Below are 9,479 nucleotides of genomic sequence, written 5' to 3'. Positions count from 1 at the left end.
GATCATTCTGGGCAGTAGCGAGTAGCAGGACCCAGGCTGTGGCTACACAAGATGGCGGGTGTGAAGGACTTGAGCTGGGCCACTAGTGGCCGCCTTGATGCTGGAGCAGAGGGGACCGAGGCCCAGCTGGGAGTGGGGACTTGAGACAGGCACAGGCTCTGGCCTTTGTCTCCTCCTGCTTGGCCCTGGACAGGCCTCCTCAGGACCCTCCCAGGAGCAGCCGCCTCTTGGGTCAGGTAAGCCACTGCCCAGCCTCGTCTGGAGGCCTGGGTGGCCCCTGTCACGTGTCCGAGGCCAGCTTCTGGCAGGCTCTCCTGGAGGCGGCCTGCCTCTCCCCTCACCTGGAAGAAGCCAGGCTTTGGGAGTGGAGGCGAGTCACTCCCAGTGGGTGCCAACTGTAGCTGCTCCTGGAAGCTTCCTTCCCCTCCCCCACAGATGCTTTAGAAAGTGTGATGAGGTGTACAGGGACGGGGACTAGCGTCATTAAGCCCCCACAGCCTGCTGGGTGACGGGAACGTTCCGTGGGCCTTCATCTTTTCAGCGAGAACACTGAGGGGCCTCCCTCTGGGAGACGTTTGGGGACGCAGGTGGGTGCTGCGCTGACAGCCGCGGTGTGGGGGTGTGGAGCCCCGAGGGCTGATGGGACGGCAGGTTGAGAGAAATGCTGGATACCACGCTCTGGGGCCCCACCTCGGACGCACGTGGACGCATGTCAGGCTGCGGCCCATCACGGCACTGTGGCAACTGATGATGACAGGTACCATCTGGCCCAGGTCACGTGGCGACACGCAAAGCCACCAGCTCACGGGCTTGACAGCTGGCCAGCTGGGAAAAGGCATCTATCTGTGGACCTGAAGCTCCCCGGGGTGGGGGGGGGGGGGGGGACTGGGGGGGGGGGGGGGGGCGGGCAGCCTGCCTGGGGAGGACGGTGGGTTCGCTCCACCCAGACAGATGGAGGGCCTGAAAATGAGAATCCGATCCCGATCCCTGCCTTCCTCTCTGACCATCTGGAGGACCATTCTCAAGGAAATTTTCCGGTACAGCCAAATATGCAAGGGTAGAGGAGGAGACAGATCTAGAAAACTCCCCCTCCCCCACTGAGAGGAGGGTTCCGGTTCAAGGTCAGAGGAGAGAGCCTGCCAGGTCTCCCAGGCATTCAGATACTCTGTGCTTCTCACGAGCCCGAGCCGCTGACGCCGCCACAGACAGGGCTTGGCCAAGGACGTTCTTGGCATCGTAAAGCTTCACTCCTGGAAAAACCTTTGCGATAACCAGTTAATCTGGGCCAGCGAGGAAGCAGCTTGGGTGTCTGCTCGGAACACAAGGCCTCTCCCGTCGCATCACTAGAATGAGGCTCTCAAGGAGGCAGAAGCGGGGGCCTAGAAGCTTCCTAGGGGAGCCAGGTCCTGGCACACGCAGCTGGCCAGCATGGGGCTTTGTTTTCTTTTGCTGGAGAAGGGATATGTGAGTGTGTGTGAGTGTGATGTAGGTCTTCCGAGGTCCCCAGGTAAAGCGACAGACCGGTCAGAAGAGCATCGGTCTGGACCACCCATCCTAAGAGGGAGACTGGGTGAGACGCCAAAGGAGTGGTGTTCAGGAAAGACTTTATGGGACTCTGGACCCCAGCATCCTTATTATGGCCCCAGGGACAAGGTGTGGTTCCTACAGTAAGAGACTTGCTGCATGTTCTCCTGGAGGGCTCTGGCCCCGGCTTTGAAGAACACGAGGCAAGCTGATTCCGAGCATACACAAGGCACCTGGTAGTGTGGGCCCTCGTGGGTACCACAGCGAAGACCCTGGAGCACCGGACAGTGGACCCTCCACGGCGATCATGGGGCTCCCTTAGTGCTCACAGGCTTAAGTCCGAGCTTGTGGGGGCTGCTCAGAGCGCTTTGCGAGCAACAGAAACCGACGTTAGCTAATGTAGCAGAAGAGAAATTTGTTAAAAGGAATTCGGAGCTCACAGAATCCTCAGGTAGACTTGAGAGCAATGCTTAGAGGCTACCCAGCCAGAAATGGGGGCCACACTCGTCCCATGAGCCTGGGCCCCTGGCTTGGCTGGGCACACAGCGGGTGTCGATTCCCCACCAGCCACATGGTTAGGAGCTCAGAAATGCACACTTGGTCTGTCTGTACCTGAACTTAGCAAAGACATCCACCCATGGCTTTCCAGTCCAACTTCCTCATCCCCTTTGAATTCAAATTGTTCATTCAAGACTCAGATCCAATCAAGTCAAGAGTTCTGCCACGCCTCCCTCTTGTGTCCTGCTCCCCAGGAGCTCATTCTTAGGGGAAGGAAAGCCGTCTATCTATGTGGACTCCCCCTGAGATGTAGGATCGCCATGGGTTTGGGTCAATCCACCTGTGCCCTCCCGGAAGCAGCTGCGACCTCCTGACCTGTGGTTGCCAGGGTTACGCAAACGACCCTCCAGCTGGACTGCCCACGGAGCCTTTCCAGGTCCATCAGCAGCTGTCAGCCCACCAAGACCATCTCAGAGGGGCAGAAACTTCTGGATGTCCTCCCTCGTGACACAAGGGTGTGTAGAGGGATTCAGGGGAGGGGTTAGCACCCCCCAATTTCTACTCTATTGAAGCTTCTCCCTACATCCAGGGGGTGCTTGTGGGAAGCCTCTTGTATTCTTAGGCCTCATGTGGTAAGGAAAGGACAGATTCCCTCTGCCCTGGTGTCCCCTATGTGTACCTGGGATGTTTTTCATGCCCCCCCTGCCTCGGCCCAGGTGGCCCCTGAGCTCCTTTGCAGGCCGTCTGTCTGTAGGGGTGCTCTGCTCTGCCCCTTCTCTCCCACCTGATGGCTGAGGCTTTATCTCCTGTTGGGTGGGATCTTGGCTTCTGTGATGACACGTGCTTTCCCACTCTGGGGCTTACATCATCAGCTCCTTTCTCCCCAGGTTCAAAGCCAAGGTTTTGGACCTTCAAAAAAATATTTCTCTCTCTCAACCCAGCTCTTGCACGGCTGTAGTCTGAACTCTGGGTTTCAAAGCCTCTTTTGCAACTCAAAGCCAGGGATTGGACCCTTTGTTCTGAGTTTCCCTGGGAGAGCTGGGAACATAGGAAGCCAGCTCATGGGAATGGATATGTTGAAAATTGTCTCCAGTGGAACATCAGTTAATATCTCAGAATGACAATCCCCAGGTCCTACATTACTCCCTGAGGCTTCATGATCGTTCTTCAAGAGAGGGTGATTGGGCCCATTCCAGGGCCAGGATAGGGTGAGGGGAGGGAGGCCTTTTCGCAGGCACAAAATTCAGAGCAGTGCCTGAAAATTCAGCAATCAAAAGAAACAACAGTTGAATGCAATTACTTAAAAAATTGAAGGCGAATGCAAAAAATTCACAATGAACAGAACACCAGCATTTTAAGTAAAGACAGGTTGAGTACTACTGATTTTTCCTTTTGCCAAAGGCCTCAATATGGTTCACCATAGCACTGATAACTGATCCTATCTTCATTTAAAATTTTAATATTTTGTTCATCATAGACTTCTTACATTAATTTTGGGTTTAAAAATATTAACATTAAACTGTTACTTATCTTGATTACTGAGGGCTTTTTGGTGCCCTCCCTGAATCTTATGCCTTGCTCCCCTCCCCCCTGGCCCTGGGCTGCTTCTCTGGATGTGAAAATTAAGGTTCAGAGATGGTGAGTAGCTCAGGTGGAGCAGAAGGCCCCAAGGCGCATGACGGAGAGAGGGTCTCCAACCCATTCATTCATTCAACACACATGCCTTGAGCCGGTGCAATGCAGCAGGCACGGGGCTCAGTGTGTGGAGTAAGGTCAGTAAGCAGACAAGGTCCCTATCCTCATAGAGCTTACATTTTAAAACAGGGGAAACAGTTTCCAATCAAAGAATTCACAGGTAATCATTTCTTTAATTGGAATTGGAATAAGTACTTCAAAGGAGAAATGTGGGAGCTCAAGGATCTGTAACAGGGCAGCTTGATGGGCCCTGGAAGATTCTGGAAGGATTCTCTGAGAGAGGAAAGTTTGAGCTGAAAACCTTAAAGATGAGGAATATGAGCAAGTAGAGAAGCAAGAGGAGAACCCAGCACCTGTCTGGAGGTCCTGGAGCAGAGAGAAGCCGGCACATTTGAGAAACCGAGAGCAAGAGTGCTGGTGAGTCCAGGATGATTCTGAAACAAACAGCCCTTACGTCTACAGTTAAACACGCTAAAAATGTATTTCTCAGGACACCTGGGTGGCTCAGTCGGTTAAACGTCTGCCTTCAGCTCAGGTCATGATCTCAGGGTCCTGGGACTGAGCTCCAAGTTGGGCTCCCTGCTCAGTGGGGAGCCTGCTTGTCCCTCTCCCTCTGGCAACCCCGCCCCCAACCCCAGCTGGTGCTCTTTGTCTCACTCACAAACAAATAAATAAAATATCTTTAAAAAGTTGTATTTCTCATTTGCCTCACAGTTTAGCGTGGGTCGGGTCACTCATCTGGAAGTGGTGACTCGGAGATCCAGTTTTTTTCTACCTTTAATATTGCAGAAAATCAAAGAGTGGAGGATCGTGAATGGGTGTGGGCGGTATCACTTCTGCCCACCCCCACTGGCCCGGGGCTCAGTCCAGGCCCCATCCCATTGGCCCGGGAGAAGGAGCTGGGCTGGGCGCTCAGGAAGAAGAAGTTTGGACCCTCAGCACCTTCCCCGGGGCAGGGTCCAGGCCAGGCAAGAATTTGGCCGTCATGGTTGAGACCTGGGTCTACAGTGTTCAGCCTGCACTTGACCACCGATCGAGGAACGCATTACCCTAAGGGCAGCTGCTAGCTGAGAGCACTGTGGTTCTTCCTGGGAGAAGGACTGGTCATGCCCAGAACCCATTTGAGTGGTCGGGTTCCCGCCCATGGCATGGAGTGGCCTTCCCTCTCTTGGCCTCTTTTGCTGCAGCTCTAGTGTCCCTGGAAGGGACAAGGGAGAAGACTCACCTTTCAAGAGACCTGGCAGGTCACTCTCAGGGCTCAAGTTCCAGGGCAATGTGATCTTCAGGACATGGTGAGCCTCTAGTTTCGAGGGAGTCTGGGGAGCAGGTTGGTGGGGGCTGAGCGAGGCTCATGAGTTTGGGTACCTGAGTGAAGGTACTCATGAGTGAAGGACCCTGGGCTCATTGTGGTCTGCCTCTGATTAGAGAGATGGCCTGGGATTTGCTAATAGGCAAACCCTGAGTTCAGATCACAGCCCTGGGCTGCCCCTGAACTTGGGACTCTCCTTGGTGTGCCTTCTTGAACCTGTTTGAGGTTCCGACGCTTGTTCTGTGGGCCCTAGAATGCCGCCCCCATTTAGTCGAACACACCGAGCCCTGGGCCCTGGGATCAAAATCTCCAAGTAGGGCAGTTCTAGAAAACTCTTTACTCTTTGCAGGATGGGAGCGAGCATTTAGACAACCTGGGTGGTTTCTCTAATTTCCCCCAGCCGAGAGAGACAACGAACCATAGGAGGAGAAGCCCAGACTTTGCAATAGGGTGGTCTGGCTTTGCCCCGCCCCAGCTGGGTAACCTCGATCAAGCTACTCCACTGGATCTGTCTTCTCCTCAGTCAGAGAAGGGGGACTTAGTATCTGCCTGGAAAAACTGTGCTGGAAGGTGGACGAGATAATCTACAGGGGTTCCATAAGTGAGAACCGGCATTTTCCTGTGGAAGAGAATCAAGACAGGGGTATGAGTTGCACAACCCCCCCCACATCCCTTTCAAATCCCCCCCACAACAAAGCTGCAGCCTGTTCAGATACGTGTCAGATTGTTTGCCACTCATCTGCTCAAAGTCCCACACTGACATCTCACCCAGAGTCAAAGCCAAAGCCTCCACAAAGGTCACGGCCCAACTGAGGTCTGCCCCTTCCTCACTAGCTGGCTCTGGACTCATCTCTAACCACACTCCCCCTGGCTCCCCAGGCTCCTTGCTGCTCCAGAACCCTCTCCCCATCCCCACTCCTGCCCCACGGTCTTGGCACCACTATGCCCTCTGCCTGGAACGCATTTCCCCTTGACAACAACCTGCATGGTTTGCCCTCTCTCGTCCTTCCCATCTCTTCTCCAAGGCCACCCTGTCGGGGAGGTCTCCCTGGCCACTCTGTTCTAAACGGGGTCCTCCATCCTCCAGAACTCTCTCCCTTGTTTCATTTCCTGCAAAGCCTGCCTAGTCCCTGACAGACTGTGAATGCGTTTTGTAGATTATCTCCACCCCCAAGGATAGAAGTCCTACAAAGTCAGGGGTTTTGCCTATAATGTTCACATTCACGGCAATCCCCAGTGCCTAGGCATACAAGTAGGGGTTTCATGTTTGTTGAATGAATACCGGAGGACTCAAGTTGCGGGGAGGGGGGGTGGTGCAGGTCGGGAGAGTGAGTTGTGGCATGAAGGACACATGGTCAATGTCCTTTTTCTCCAAATGAAGGAGTTGGACTAGACCCCAGGAGATTATGAACCCCTGGGAACCCCTCTTGAGTTTCCTGTCTCCATGCCTTGTTCTGGGATGAAGGTCCCTAAGTTCTCGCTGACCTTTAACAGAGCTCAGCATTGTCCCTGTTCCCATGTTTCCTGGTTGGATCTAACAGGCTCAAATCCTTGCTAAGAACCTATGATGCTGACATTCCATGATCTTATTCTGGTCTCAGCAGCCCCAGTGGTCCTGGCCCCCGAGAGGGGAATGGGAGCCAGAGGGGAGCCTTGGCAGGGTCAGCACGGTGGGGAAGACACTGGAGGACACAAAGGAGACTTTCGTATTACGACATGTGCTACCTTCTTTTTATGTAAAAGAACACAGATGTAGGGAAGTATGACAAAAATGTGAACAATTGTCCACGCTGGATACTGGGCATGGGGGTGTTTATCACAGAGAGCTTTGTACTTTTTCTGTATTTCAAAAATTTATTAAAAAAAAACCAAATCCACAGATGTGGAGGTGGGCAGGGCAACCAGAGCTCGTGAGGAGGCATAGAGAAGCCGTTTCTGGGGGTGTCTGAGGGACCCACACTTTGGGCATTTTTCTGGTGTGTGTGCGTGGGCAGAGGGGACGGCCCGGGTCGGAGCGCATCCCGGGAGTTGTCGGAGCCCTTTCTTCCATCCCCCTTGCTCCCCCTTCCCCGGTCTCAGTTTCCTGCCTTCCTGGGGAGTAGGGAAAGGCTGAGAAGCCGTGTGCTGGGGAGAAGCTAATTCATTACTGACGCTCCACAAGGACCATGCGCCTGCCGTGCCGGCGTGATTCATCACCACGATTGCCCTGCTGCCAGCCTGCGTGGGCCCGGAACGCCAGCACATTTTACCTTTACCCACTGAGAAGGGCCTGGTGGGAGGTGAAGGTACATGATCTACCCGGAGCAAGAAAAAGACTCAGAGGAAAAAGAGGGCTGGTCCCCTGTGCCCTTGAACCCAGGAAGCTCTGCCAGGCTGGGGCTGGAGTTTCAGGGGCTCCTGGGGTTCCTGCCATGCCCGCAGAGCCTAGGAGGGCTGCCTGGTGCTGGCATGCCAGCTAGGAGCATGTGGTGGTTGGGGGGGGCGCGGTTTGGGCTTCCTCCTCCACAACGAATGTTCCTTTGGGGAACCTGCTTGGGGGGCGGTGGGGGTGTGAGGGGGAGGTGCTCATCCTCTCCCCCAGCAGCCTGGCTGGGTTTTCTTAAGCTTTTTGGTCTTTTCGAAAAAGTTATCCCGAAGGAGTAGAAGAACGAGCTGGATGGGGGCTTAGATCAAGTCCAGAAGGAGCTCAGAACCTCTTACACCCAGTCTGGGTCTGGGCTCCACTTATTCTCTGCCTGAGTCCCCTGCCTTGGCTGGGAGTCCTCCCTTCATTTTGTGAGTGCCCCCCACAGGACAGGGGGTGGGTGGCTGGGTTCCTGGGTCACAGTGATACCTTCCTCGGTGTCCCATCACCTGTCAACCCCATGCCTTTTCATCCCTTTATCCGACAAATATATATTGTGCATCTGAGCAAAAGAAGCCAGGAACCAAACAAAAAAGAAAAAAGAAAAGAAAAGAAAAATGTGGGAACTGAATAATTTCATTTATATGAAATTCAAGGACAGGCAAAACGGATCCGTGATGAAAAAGGTCACACTCATGGCTGCCTCTGGGAGGCAGAGATTGACTGAGAGAGGCTCAGGGGAACGCTGAGTGATGGAAATATTACATGGGTGTTTCCATTTGTCAAAACCCATCAAAATGTACACTTACCATCTGAGCATTTCATGGTATGAAAAGTTTGTTTCCATTTAAAAAATGTTAAAAGTTCTCACTGAATATCTACTATGTGCCAGACATGGTGCAGCAGGGCATGAGATAAACTTGTCTGCTCCAGGAGCTGACATTCCAGCTTCCAAGCGGTTCTCATGCTCTCCTGGCACTGGTCACTGCTCTCTGCCCCTGGGCTGGCCTCCCTCCCTGTCTGCAGTGGGGGTGGGGATAGGGGTGAGTCAAAGGTCGGGGTGCAGCTGGAGGGAGGCTAGAGGGAGAGTCAGATCAGTTACATGTGCACACCAGCCAGGTTCAAGTGGAGGCAGGATGGAACATGCGTTGAACCTGCGGAGGCTGCTTTCAAGCAGGTTCCCTAATCCCTCTCAGGCCACTTTCCTCCTCTTCTACATGGGTCTAATGATGCTTTCCTTGTAGTTTTGGCAAAAGAGTTAGAGGCTCCCTGGTGAGAAAATTCATTGTTTCTTTATGTTGGTGTGGTATGTGATTAGCAGCACAAACCCCGCTGCTCACCAGCCCGGTGACCTTGGGCAAGTCACCGGGCTCAAGTCAAACCCCTCAGAGCCTCAGTTTCTCCGCCTTTCATTTTGGGGTAATGAGGGTACCAATCTCAGACGTGTTGCAAGGACTCAGTGCAATGCTCTTAGTACAGCGCTGGGCACATGGCAGACTCGGAGTAAATGGGAGCGAGTGTTTCTGCCAAGAGCTCTGGCAGGAGGGCTCTGAACTGGAGGGAAGAAGGCAGGGGCACACAGCTGTTGGTGGGAGCATGCGCAAGAGAGCTGCAGAATGACAGTGGTCATCCTTGGTGGTGCTCAGAGCGGCTCACGTGTCCCAGTCCTCTGCCCACCGCAGCCACACACAGACCTCGAGCGTAGCTGGCGGGACAAGGCAGGAGACTGGAGCGTGAGCGCACTAACAAGGAACCTGTTGGGCAGTGGGAGCGGGGGATGGGGCGGATCCAAGCCCCCGTCCCCACAAAGCCTCCGATGTGACCCACCCTGAAAAGGGCCAGAAAGTAACACTGCTCCGAGTTACTATCCTAAAGTGAGGATGAGCGCAAGCCACTGGCGATGAGAAGCCGGCATTGACAGCGCCCCTCCGTTCCTCCCCGAGAGCCACGCGGGCGGAGTCCCGGAGTCCCGGGTCGCGCGCCAGGTTTCCAAGGTCCTCGGTGCCTTCTGACTTGCTGCTCCGGGTCCACACGAGCGCTCACCAAACGGCTCGTCGTGCTGGAGGTGTAGACAGCGTCGGACGTCGGGTCGGTGTTGGCACAGCGCCC

Source organism: Enhydra lutris, unplaced genomic scaffold, assembly GCF_002288905.1.
Source record: "Enhydra lutris kenyoni isolate GAN:26980312 unplaced genomic scaffold, ASM228890v2 scaffoldscaffold22, whole genome shotgun sequence".
NCBI classification, from domain to species: domain Eukaryota; kingdom Metazoa; phylum Chordata; class Mammalia; order Carnivora; family Mustelidae; genus Enhydra; species Enhydra lutris.
This window is presented reverse-complemented; position numbering follows the sequence as displayed.